The following is an 11,499-nucleotide window of genomic DNA, read 5'->3' as shown; positions in this document are numbered from 1 at the left end:
GTTCTCCTTGTGGAGCCATTGGTCAAAATTAAAGCAGAGGCGGATTTGTTTCTAGCATTCAAATGGCCTGATGGAGCACTGGACAGCTTCATCCACACTGGCTCACGTCCGAAACCTGCCTTCTCTGGAACGTCAGTGTGTGTGAAATGTTGATCTACAGCATATTGTTAACACTTAAGGTGAAGAAAATGAAAGGAGTGCAGTTCTAAACTATTTCGAAGTCTCTGTGTGAATAGATAAAAAGAGCTCTTTTCTTACTCTAAGATGGCAGTTTCTGCCCTAATCTGGTGGTTTAAGCAAGCGTTACTTTCAGGGCCACTGTATCTGTTCCTATCGTACGAATGGGTGACGGAATGCCCCATTCTGCGTTTTTGACCTACTTACAGTGACCTCACAACTCCGCAATATAAGCTTTACAAGTATAGTGCATATTATTTAACAGTGAATGAATATATTTTATTTACAATACTGTAATTTAGTTTGTAACTGTTTTAGCTTCTGTTAATTATTAAATACTTTTGATTATAACTCGAACCAGCTGAGTTTTTTGGCCCTGCTTCGCTGAAGAAAGACGCAGCAGTTGGGCGACATGCGGCCTTCCATTGCTCTGAGAAGTTTTCACCTCGACACTAGCAGGCATCGGGCAGAGGGGCTGAATCTGATTGGATAAAAGCTCTCCTTAAAGCAAGCTGTGCTGGAAGCAGCGCTGCAGGCTGGAAGCAGAGCAACAGAGGAAGACAGGAGCTGTGCAATGAGAAAATAAGCTAATGGGAAAAAAAATTATAATACATATGGTGTATTTGTGAAAAATTATTAAATTATAAAATAGCTATAACTTTGTGATTCTGTTTAGGCCAGCAGAGAAGGCTTAGCTGGCCCTGACGGCCCACCACTGCGTTGTAGCATATGATTCACATTGTTTTAATTCTCATCAAACCAGTGAGTGAACTGTCATGCCCTGCAGAGAGGCATCTCATTCAAGCTGTTCTTTTAAGTTTCCACCTAAAACCACCTGAACGTTTCAGGCTGAAACCACCGCTGACAGTAAACTGTTGCATTAACATCAATACTGTACTGTTCTCTCTATGTGTTTTACTTCCTAAGTGTTAACATAGATAAACAGCCAGCCAAACTCCTTTTCAAGAGCCAGGTATGCGAGCGTGCTTGCTCCTTTATTGATTTCGTACATCTTAAATCAGGTTGACAACGTTGAATCAGAGTGAAACTAGAAAAGAAAATACAAAACATCTTAATTGAATGCAATATGAATAACTGATAAATATAAACAGCCTTATGTTAACATTTACTGAACAAAAGTCACCATTCTTACTCAGTCAACACATGAAGAACATAAAACACTTACAGCCATTGCTTTCTGAGGAATTCAGATGAAGGATTACTGTGAATTAAACATGGGACACCACACAGCTGCGACCATGCTCCCTGCAGTTTACAGCTCTCAACTTCCTACTTCCTGCTTCTTACTTCCTGCTTCATTACGGGTGACAAAATAAAAGCGCCATACCCATTTGTGCATGAAACAATGAAAACACATTTCAACAGTTAAATTATTCAGAACAGAACACTCCCCGTCTGGCATTAACTTATGCCACTTAAGCTTTAATTGTCCTTACTTGACTCCTGACTGTCCTTTGGCAGGAGCAAGACAACATCAGAGATGGGCCTGAAGAATGTCTTTACTTTGCCTTGTGATGTCGTCCTGGATGAGTCCATGGACTCTATCACTTCCAGATGACAGCTCTGGTACTCATACATGTAAAAAGGATAGCCCACTGTTTGCTTTGAGCTGCGCCACCTCTGGTGCGTCTGGTGACCACATTCCAGGGACCAAAAACATCCAGTCCCAGTCCCTTCTGTGAATTGTCGGCCCTGATGTGCCACTTTTGTGTGGTAGTGACTCACCAGTAGTTTTGTGACATGACTTTGTTTTGGGAGTATGATTGGATTTCTCACCTCAGAATCGATTGGTGCATGTCTCAGACATCCTCCAATCTGCAAGAGACCATCACACATGAAAGGATCAAGATTCAGCATTGCACTTGATCTTGGGACCGCTCTGTTCTCTTGTAGTGCAACATACTCCTCTGGATAAGCCTCCTTTTGGACAGACTTGAGTATAACCAGCTTTGCTTTTGCCAACTCTTCTTGAGTACGTGGTTTGTTGCACTGATGCCATCTTTTGCATTAGTCTGTCAAGTCCGACTTGTGTGAACGAGTTTGATGGATCAAGAAGGAAACTGCTCTCAGCAAAGAGTCCCAAGTGGAGATGCGTTGGAACCTTTCTGTGGTAAGTTTACCTTCGCTTATGTGAGTAGCAAGGGTGGTTAGTTGAGGTCTCACATCTACATCAGCTCTTCAGCCCCTCTGTTGCGGCTCCTGGAGTCTACATCAGGGGTCCCCAACTGGCGGACCGGTCCCAGGACCTAAATCCGATAGATAATTCGGAATTATATATATTAGGCACTGAGTTTATACTTTAACCGGCGCGTCTTATTCAGCCGTTACGGCACTTGTTCGGCGGTGCAGGAAACACACCGACCAATGCTTTGTAAATCACATCAGGTGATGCAGCTCAATATGAGTATTCTGACAAGTTTCCTGACTCGAGCGAGGTTTACACACACCGTGACACACGGGGGAGAGACGAGGAAATAGAAAGAAGAGCAGGGAAATTGCGCCGATCGAAGAAGATATCTCGCATGACGTTCTCCAAAAAGAGAAACATGTTCAGAGAGAATATAATTTATCAGCAAGAATGAACAGAATCTTATATGTTAATTATTCCCACAGGCAGTCAAATCCTCTACCCCTGTCAAGCGCTTTCCCCCCGCGAACGCGAAAGGCTAATCATGATTTTCAGACCCCCGCCCTCTGTAAACTATCAATGGAGAAATCACAGAGGAAAATAGAGAGTTTAACTCTGCGTGGACGTATTCATTTGCTTTCACTGCCAACGATGCTGGCTTACATGTATGCTTCCAGAACAAGCACACAGCATGTGCTGAAAAGTGTCACTCTGGAGATGAGCGAAAAAGAGCGAATCCTCAGCTGCTGCAGAAAACTCTCCTCTTCATAAGAGCTTGATATTGTTATATCAGGTAAAATTGCAATAAAATGTCAAGAATTGTCTTTAGTCTTGTTCTATATTTTCATAAATACAACAAACTATAGTTTTTGTATATATAATATAACTATATATATACAACTTTATAAAATGTGATATCAAATAGCTTTTGCGGCTCCAGACACATTTTATTTGGTTTTATTTGAAGTGTTGAACAGGCAAAACCCTTGTTAAATAAATGAGATGATACAATGTGATGATCACAAAGACATTTATTATCATGTGTATGTAAACCTGCATATACAACAAGAAGCCCAACAGACTTTCCCACGAGCGTTGGATGTTTCGTCGCTACGTGTCGCTTTATTTTTGAAGGCTTCAGTGCTTCGTTAGATAGCATTAGCCCACATTCCACACACTGAGCCCTCGGCTCTGCCTCGTTGCCTCCGTTCACAAAGCCGTACTTAAGAAAGTCAGGGTTGTACTTGCGCACATATTTAGACTTTTGGGGGGCTATGGCACCACTGTCGTCTTCAATTTTTCTTTTTAATAACTTATCCATAACTTTCGCTACAGGCTAGCGGCTAGCTGAGTGTCTTCTTCTGCTTATTGCAGCTTGTTAAACAACTGAGTGACGCATTACCGCCACCAGGTGGTGGGAAGCTATATTGTAACTGAGCGTCTCATGGATAACAGTGATATCTCTGGTGTCTTCAATTGATAACCTATGCAGTCCCGCGGCCCTAGCGGCCCACAGGTGCAAAACAGAAAGTTTTTCGCTCTAGGTGGCGCTCGCGGCCCAATCATGGCCCAATGGTTAAGAATCACTGCTCTACACTACACTCACAAACTGAATCATCACCGTGGTGCTCCCGTGCCATATCATGTCGCTTTTGCATATCTTGCAATGAACACACTTTTTCAATTGATTAAGTGTGAAATGCTCCCACACCTTGGACGACTTAGGTCGTACTGATTTCTCTGCCTCCGCCATGTTTCAGAACAACGTTACGGGTCCGATGGTCTTTTCTCTGTTGTAAATTGTTTGATCGCATATTTACTTTTATTGTGAAGAGCATGAAAACGGAAGTGATTTTACTGTGAAGAGACAGGAAGTATCATGATACATGCTTATTCACGACAACAATGATAACGATAAATGAAAACCTAACGTATATGTCGGGTGCAAGAGTCTGTTCACTGTAACAGTTGTTAAACTGCAGTTTTCAGGAAGTAAAGTCTTCCATTCTTGGTCGTCATTAGAAGCTCCACTTCATAACAACCTGCGCTGTGCTCCGCTCTTTTTTTTTTCTCAAACATCTCCGCGACTTATCGAGTGGCGTAATAATCGCGCGACACAACGAATGGATAATGAAATTTGATTATCGATAATGAAAACTATTTTAATAATCGATGATTATCGATTTTATCGATTCGTTGTTGGAGCCCTAGATACCACACAGCTGCGACCATGCTCCCTGCAGTTTACAGCTCTCAACTTCCTACTTCCTGCTTCATTACGGGTGTCAAAATAAAAGCGCCACACCCTTCATGCATGAAACAATGAAAACACATTTCAACAGTTAACTTATTCAGAACAAATACATATAAACTGGTGAATGGAGCAGATGTCCACTGGCTGATTTTCTTGGTACTTGTTTGAGGAAAAACAACTGTTACAGCTGAAAAAGAGAAGAGTTCAATGCAGTGGCGGCTGGTGGAAAATGTTCTAGGTAGGGCCATCTTATCAATTTCAGCAAACATTCCAGTATGATTTAATGCAAAAAAAATGTAAGCATCAAACACGCATTATTACTTGGCAGTTAAATATTTAACATGTATTCCAACATGAAAACAATCAGTAAATAACACTTATATAATATAATATAACATGTTCATTTATTGAGATGCCCCTATGGACCTTGTTATAGGAGGTAAAGATCAGGAGAAGTAAACATGAAGTGTAATTATGAATACTGATGTTAAATTAAGCTATGATGAGTTTTCACTGTTAATTTAACATCTCTATTACATGTTGATGCCTCCATGACCAAGTTAAGCAGATGAGACTGAGGACAACTATGTAGAAGAAAATATGTTCACTTTGCATAATATGTAGCTTGACAGAGTTCTCCATGTGTGTCCTGGTGTTCTCATGTTTCCTTACCTCCTCATCCCTCACTCCCTACCCTGGTGTTCTCATGTTTCCTTACCTCCTCAGCCCTCACTCCTGTAACTGTCCGTGCTGGATCCGTCCCCGTTGTTTTAAAAAGCTAAATAAATGATTAGCATGACATCATCCAGCTAGCCAAACCTGTCTGGTGTACAGCTAGTACAGAAGCTTCATGTACTGCTTCCCTTTCCCGCGAGTCTGCTGTCTGATTGTGAGGTCAGGCTGATCTGATATCAGCTCTTTGGCTGCAGAATCTCCGCCAAAGTTCTCCTCTCAAACGGGGGTTGGAGGAGGAGTGCTCGCGCTGGCGCCTGTAGAGACTTCTCCTGACGAGAACGCGCATCGAGGGGGGTCTGATCGTTCTGGCCCCAAGCTGAATCTATTTGAGGGCGCTGATTGGCTAAATTGTATGTCACTCATTTATATCTTGAATCAGCAATTGGCTAAACTGCTTCATAGACCCGTCTCTTTTGGGCCAAAATGATTAGGCCCCCCAAGCTGCGCGTTCTCAGAGTGTCGAGCACACAGACAGAGAGCACGAGCAGAGAGCACACAGGCGGAGAGCACGAGCAGGAAAAGCATATATTTTGCGCAGATATCATATTTTACACACATTACTGGGTACATTCCATAGTTCAAAAACACAAATATTGATAATTTGTATAATTTATGATTATTATAATTATTATTATTATTTTTTTTTTGTGTGGCTCATGGTGGGGCCATACCCCATGGCCCTCTATTGACCAGCCGCCACTGGTTCAATGTGATTCTGGCATGCGGTGAGGATGTCAGGTCATTTAGTGTCCTTCCACCATATTGAGCAACATCTAACTCCACCTAGTGGTCTTTCAGTATATTCGGATCAGGCCTTCCGTGGAAATAGATGCATATCTTTGGTTATCATGGTGACCTTAATACCAGAGCAAACAAGTTTCAGTGTCGTAGTCGTGGGGAATAGTCTGTAACTGTTCTCTGTGGGAACACAGTTGTATAAGCTTTGCAAGTCCATGTCCTAATAACCATGATGATGTTGTGATGTCGTCACCACATCTAGAGAGCCTGTGTGGAGTTTAATAGACATAGTGTTTACAATGCAGATAGGGAGTTATAGAAACATTCTAGTTAGTTGCATTGTGGGAAAAGTAGGATCCAGTGTTTTAGAGCTTGATCCAGGGACTCAAAGTCAGGATATCCCTTTCATGTTTTCATTAAGTATTATAATGACAGCTCAAATCTTCTTTCTTACACACTTGCAGCCTGAGGCTCAGTATTCTTTCTATGAATGAAATTAAGTTGCAGTACACCGCATGCTTCACTAGAGGGAAGTACAAGTGTAGAAACTGGAAGCAGACTGCATCATGGAGGTATCAGATCACGGCTTGGACAAAGATCCCGACAGGCTGAATTAGCTGCCTAGTCGTCTGTTTAAGTTACTAATCAAACAGAAATCGTAAGAAATAATATACACAGAACTGCAATCTGCATATTTGAGGTTTTTTAGCTTCTTTAAAGTTCTTGAGAATTGCCTGTCTACAATGGAATATGTTTCGTTTTTTATTGTGAGGACGGGATAATAGGAGGACATTATAATATTAAATATCCCAAAATAAGTGACTTCTTAACAAGATGAATTCTGTAATATTTAATATTAGTAAAAAGAATTTAAATGTTAAACATAAGCCATTTTCTGTTACAAGTAGGTTTGAAGTCTCAACAAATGAAACAAAAAGACATGTATGTACAGTATGCTGCGTAATATAAATCACATATTCAGTTTCTTATGAAATAAAATACAAATGCATAAAATATGTGTGGTTTATGTAAATGCACTTTGTTTCAGTTTCACCCAGAAACAACAGCGTGTCTTTTTTAAAAGCAATGTAACAATATTTCCAGTATGAGATCATTACAGACTATGTGGATCAGTTCATCTGACACAAACAAACATTTGATTTACAGTTTTCTCAAGAATATGAAATTGAAATGTGGCACTGCACAGTAAGTAGGAAGAAGGTTACATCTACAATAATACGATGTGTGTTATTTGTAAGACATTCTGACCGTCTTGATGAAGTCATCCTCCTGAGGATGCTGGGAAAGGGTTCCCTAACAGATTGGCCACTCCTTAGGCTTAAACTAAGAGCTGAACATCTGTGCTCTCTGATCTGCCCTCATCGCATTCTTCACTGTGCTAATGTAACAGCTCTAACTTTATTACAAGCAGACGTCAAAACAAGGACAGACGACCTCCAAAGAACATAATTCACTCATCATTTTAGGCTTGATTTGAATCTGCATGACATCCTCATCTCACGCAGCAGTGTCACCCAGATGTGTGTTAGAGACTCAGACTGACTATTACATTTACAAATTCAAAGTCCTCAGTCTGTGTTGTGTGATGTGTTGCTGCTCGAGCACATGGAAACAAAGGAAAGGAGTGTTTATCGGCTCAAAAAAACATTCAAAAACACTGACCTTAAAAAGTGACATGTTATAGAATAGGATAAGGACTTTTGAGAGATACAAAACGAATCACTTTAGGTGGTACTCGCTCATTTTTTAAATTTTTTAAGCTGAATAAGGATTTTAAAACCCAGTTCTCTCTGAAAAATATACTTTATGACAAAGCTAACCACAAAGCTGATTTTCTTAGCTCATGAAAAGACAGAAATGATGCATAAGATGAAAGTACGCACAACAGTAAGCAGCGTCAGACTGATGGGGACGACATCTTTGAAGTAATCCAAATTAAAATCATTCGCATAACTCATTCTTACTCTCCTCTTATTCACAAGTACATCGCTGGTAATGTTCTGGTGACTGATTCAGAGCTACTTATTTTATTATTAATCAGTGTGTCAACCACGAAACCAGACCACACACACACACTAACACACACACAAGTCAGTAGTAACACCAGAGGTTTTATACAATCCCTCAGCTCAGTGTATCACCATCACAGGCGATTCTTCTCCAGATACCAGTCTGAAACCGGACTTTTAAATCCAACCAATACTCCCATTCAAACCACACCTGGTCAAGTTTGAAAACATGAATAGAGGATTTTAATTAGATGCAATAAGAGGTGGCGACCATGCGGAGGGTTGCATGCACCCCCTGCTTTTTAGACTGGAGAAAAAAGATGCGCTAATTAGGCCGCAGGCTACTTGTATTCATGTGACCTGTGGAAACCCAGCGCAAGCTGTTTAACGTCACCGCTCTGACAATTCAAATTGGAATTCATTTGAATGAGCTGCCCATGTTGACATAAACAGACACCATTACATTCACTGCAGTGGGCTGAGTTGTCTATGAGCCTTGAATGGCCTGTGTGAATGAAGAAACAGCAACAGGTGACCGGTGGAGGACGTGAATAGAACCGCTGCAGCTCGGATCGTCCTCAGAGATGATTATTCGGCCAATGAGACAATTTGATACGATTTTGCGTGACAGAATATTTCTGTCTAATACACCTTGACACACGATTTCACACATCAGTGAGAATGTATTTTAAATCATTTCGGGGTTTTCACACTAAATTCGGGCTTAGGGTCTGTCTTTCTTGGAAGCCTCTGGGCAAAACATCCATTCTCCGTTCAAACTTCTTGGGGAAAAAATACAAAAGTGTCTTGTAATCTATTCCTTATTTTGCCGGGAGACCCAACGAAGCCCCTTTGAGGACCTCCAGAACGCCCTCAAGGACTCCTATTGGACCCCCACAATGGGCACCAGTGCTTTAAAAAGGTATTCAGAGTTATTCTTCCTGTGACAAATTAGCTATCAACACTTTTCATACAGCCCAATTTCATATGGCATTTGTGTCACTTAGACCAAACTGGCCATCACACATGAATCCTTTTCTTGCCAGCTGCTGCAGTTTAAAAAAGAAAAGCCTGTAGGCACCCTGCTGTTGTAGCCTACCATCCTCTGGAGGAAGAAAACAACAAAAAGAATGGAATGATGGCCCTATTATTGCCTCACATGGGAGAGGAGAGTGTCCAGGAGGAGGCTGGGGCTCAGCTCTATTGGCTGAAAGCTGCACCTTTTTACGATTTGTCCATTTTCGACAGGTCTGAGTGGATTTCACCTTCTTTTAAAATGTTGCTCAAAGTGTTGCTCCATGCCCGCTCGTCCTGCTCTGGTAGGTAAGGCCTGTACTGCGTAGGATTCATAGGAATACAGTTGTTCTCATTGTTGCATTTTCCGTGTGAAAATAGTTTGAGTTTCTGAAGGTGAAGGTGCACTGGATTTAGCGAAGAAACAGAAGAGCCAGATTACAAAGGGACGGTCCTCCTGTGCATCCAGGCAGTAACTTTCAGGTTGATCTGACCTCATGGTAATGCAGACGTAAACACAAGATGACATGTTAAAGCATAAATGTAAGCATTAAATGATAGGCTGTACTTAAATGGAAATAACAACGTTATTTATTGTCATCATTTATCAATGTGTTTTGTGTTGTTTTTTTGTCCAAATTATTTATGTATTTTGACAAGCAAAATGAAGTTTGCTTATGAAGGTTGTGTGTTGTCATGTATCTCACTGGGCCCACGTTGAATCAATTTGTAGTGGAGATTTTAGAGCAAAGACTGAGTATGTTTTTATCTTAAATCTACATTTTCTTTGTATTTTAAGGTGGTATTTTGTTGATACAGTATAGTTTATCACCATGAGTTGCCTAAATTATATGATCAAGTGTGCTGGAGCCAATTTTGTCAGAAATATGTGATAATGTTTACAGATTTGACATTTTTTCTAAAGGAGGTGATTTCAAACCTGACATGAGACGTGGCTGAACCATGAGGATGGAGATCACTCCATAATGCTCCCTTCCCTCTGTGGCAGATACCATGTGTCTAGATTTGATCCATGAGGCCGCGGGTCGAAGCTGTCCCTCTGCTTCACGGACAGGTTGACCCCGGCCCGGCAGGACCACCAGCACAGCCAGACTCGTAAAAAAACGGTTATGTGTTACAGGCCTAAATTATAACACTGGTAATGTAATAAAACGCCCTGCTATAGTATTGCTTTGCTTTACGCGCACGTACCATTTTAATTGACATATGTCCCCCGGTATGTTTTGTAATAATCAATTCAATTTGAAATGATTGTCTAAATGAGATGCGCTGAATAACAGAATATAGAAACATAATGTTTCCTTGTAAGAGATGAATAATACTATTTCGTGAGTCGTTGGGTGAGGCAGATGCGCCATTAGCGTCAGAGATTGCAATTTTACAATATGACAAATATATAGGCTGGATTTAATAATTGCTAATCGTCTTGAAATCATACTTTACAAATTTTATTTTTAACAACTTATTTCAGTGAGCACACAATCATTTTCTATCAGTTCTAAGCGGATTATTTGAATAATTGGGATAATAAAATGACACTGGGAAATGTGTAAAATGAGCGTGGACTATGCCGGACTGGCAGTTAAAAAAGACGCATTTAAAGAATCAAATCAGAGGATTTTGAAGTCAGAAACGGCCACTGTGGCCGGGCAGAATGTCGAGGTTTCTGGTGTCTGACTAAGAGGTCAGTCCAACCATAAACCTTCTGCTGTCTCCGTGAAGGAGCCCTTGACTCACTGCTCCTCTGTTATTTGAACACATCCGCGCTGCTCCGCGGTCATCGGGTTGCTGCAGCGACACAAACGGGTAAATCCATGGATGGACTCGTGCTTGTGCAGTCTTCACTTTGATGATTTCAAAAGATATATGAATATAATAAATAACCTTCAATGAAATAAATAAAATACAAACAGAAGCCTGGACAGTTTTTCAATCACATCAGGAAAGAAACGTGATTCATTTCAAAAGACAATATGTCTGCAGGTACCAGGTTGTCCATTTTTCAAAAAAAATGAAAACTAATTAATGATTGAATAAAAAATGACTCAATAAATGAGTCACAATGGAATGAATTGTATTCTGAATCAACTGTGCATGAGCCACTGGAATCGGCCTGAAACAAAAAATGCCCATTGTATGAGCCATACGCGCGCTCCCGCTGCCACTGCTGTTTGTGACGGAAATAGGTGCAAGTGCGTGTGAGCGAGAGTTGTCTCTGCATTGGGATTTGAAAGTCACGAGTTCATTGTGGGTGTGTAACGGTCTCCCTTGGGTGATAAGGGTCACAAGCAGTTCAGCGGTTCCGCTCGTGCATTTTCACAGCAAGTGTTGGTGAGAACTGTCCTGCAAATCTTTTTCTATGGCTTGAAAACCTTCAGCCG

This window comes from Melanostigma gelatinosum, assembly GCF_949748355.1.
Source record: "Melanostigma gelatinosum genome assembly, chromosome: 12".
NCBI lineage: Eukaryota > Metazoa > Chordata > Actinopteri > Perciformes > Zoarcidae > Melanostigma > Melanostigma gelatinosum.
The sequence above is the reverse complement of the archived record's forward strand: the minus strand, read 5'-3'. Positions refer to the sequence as shown.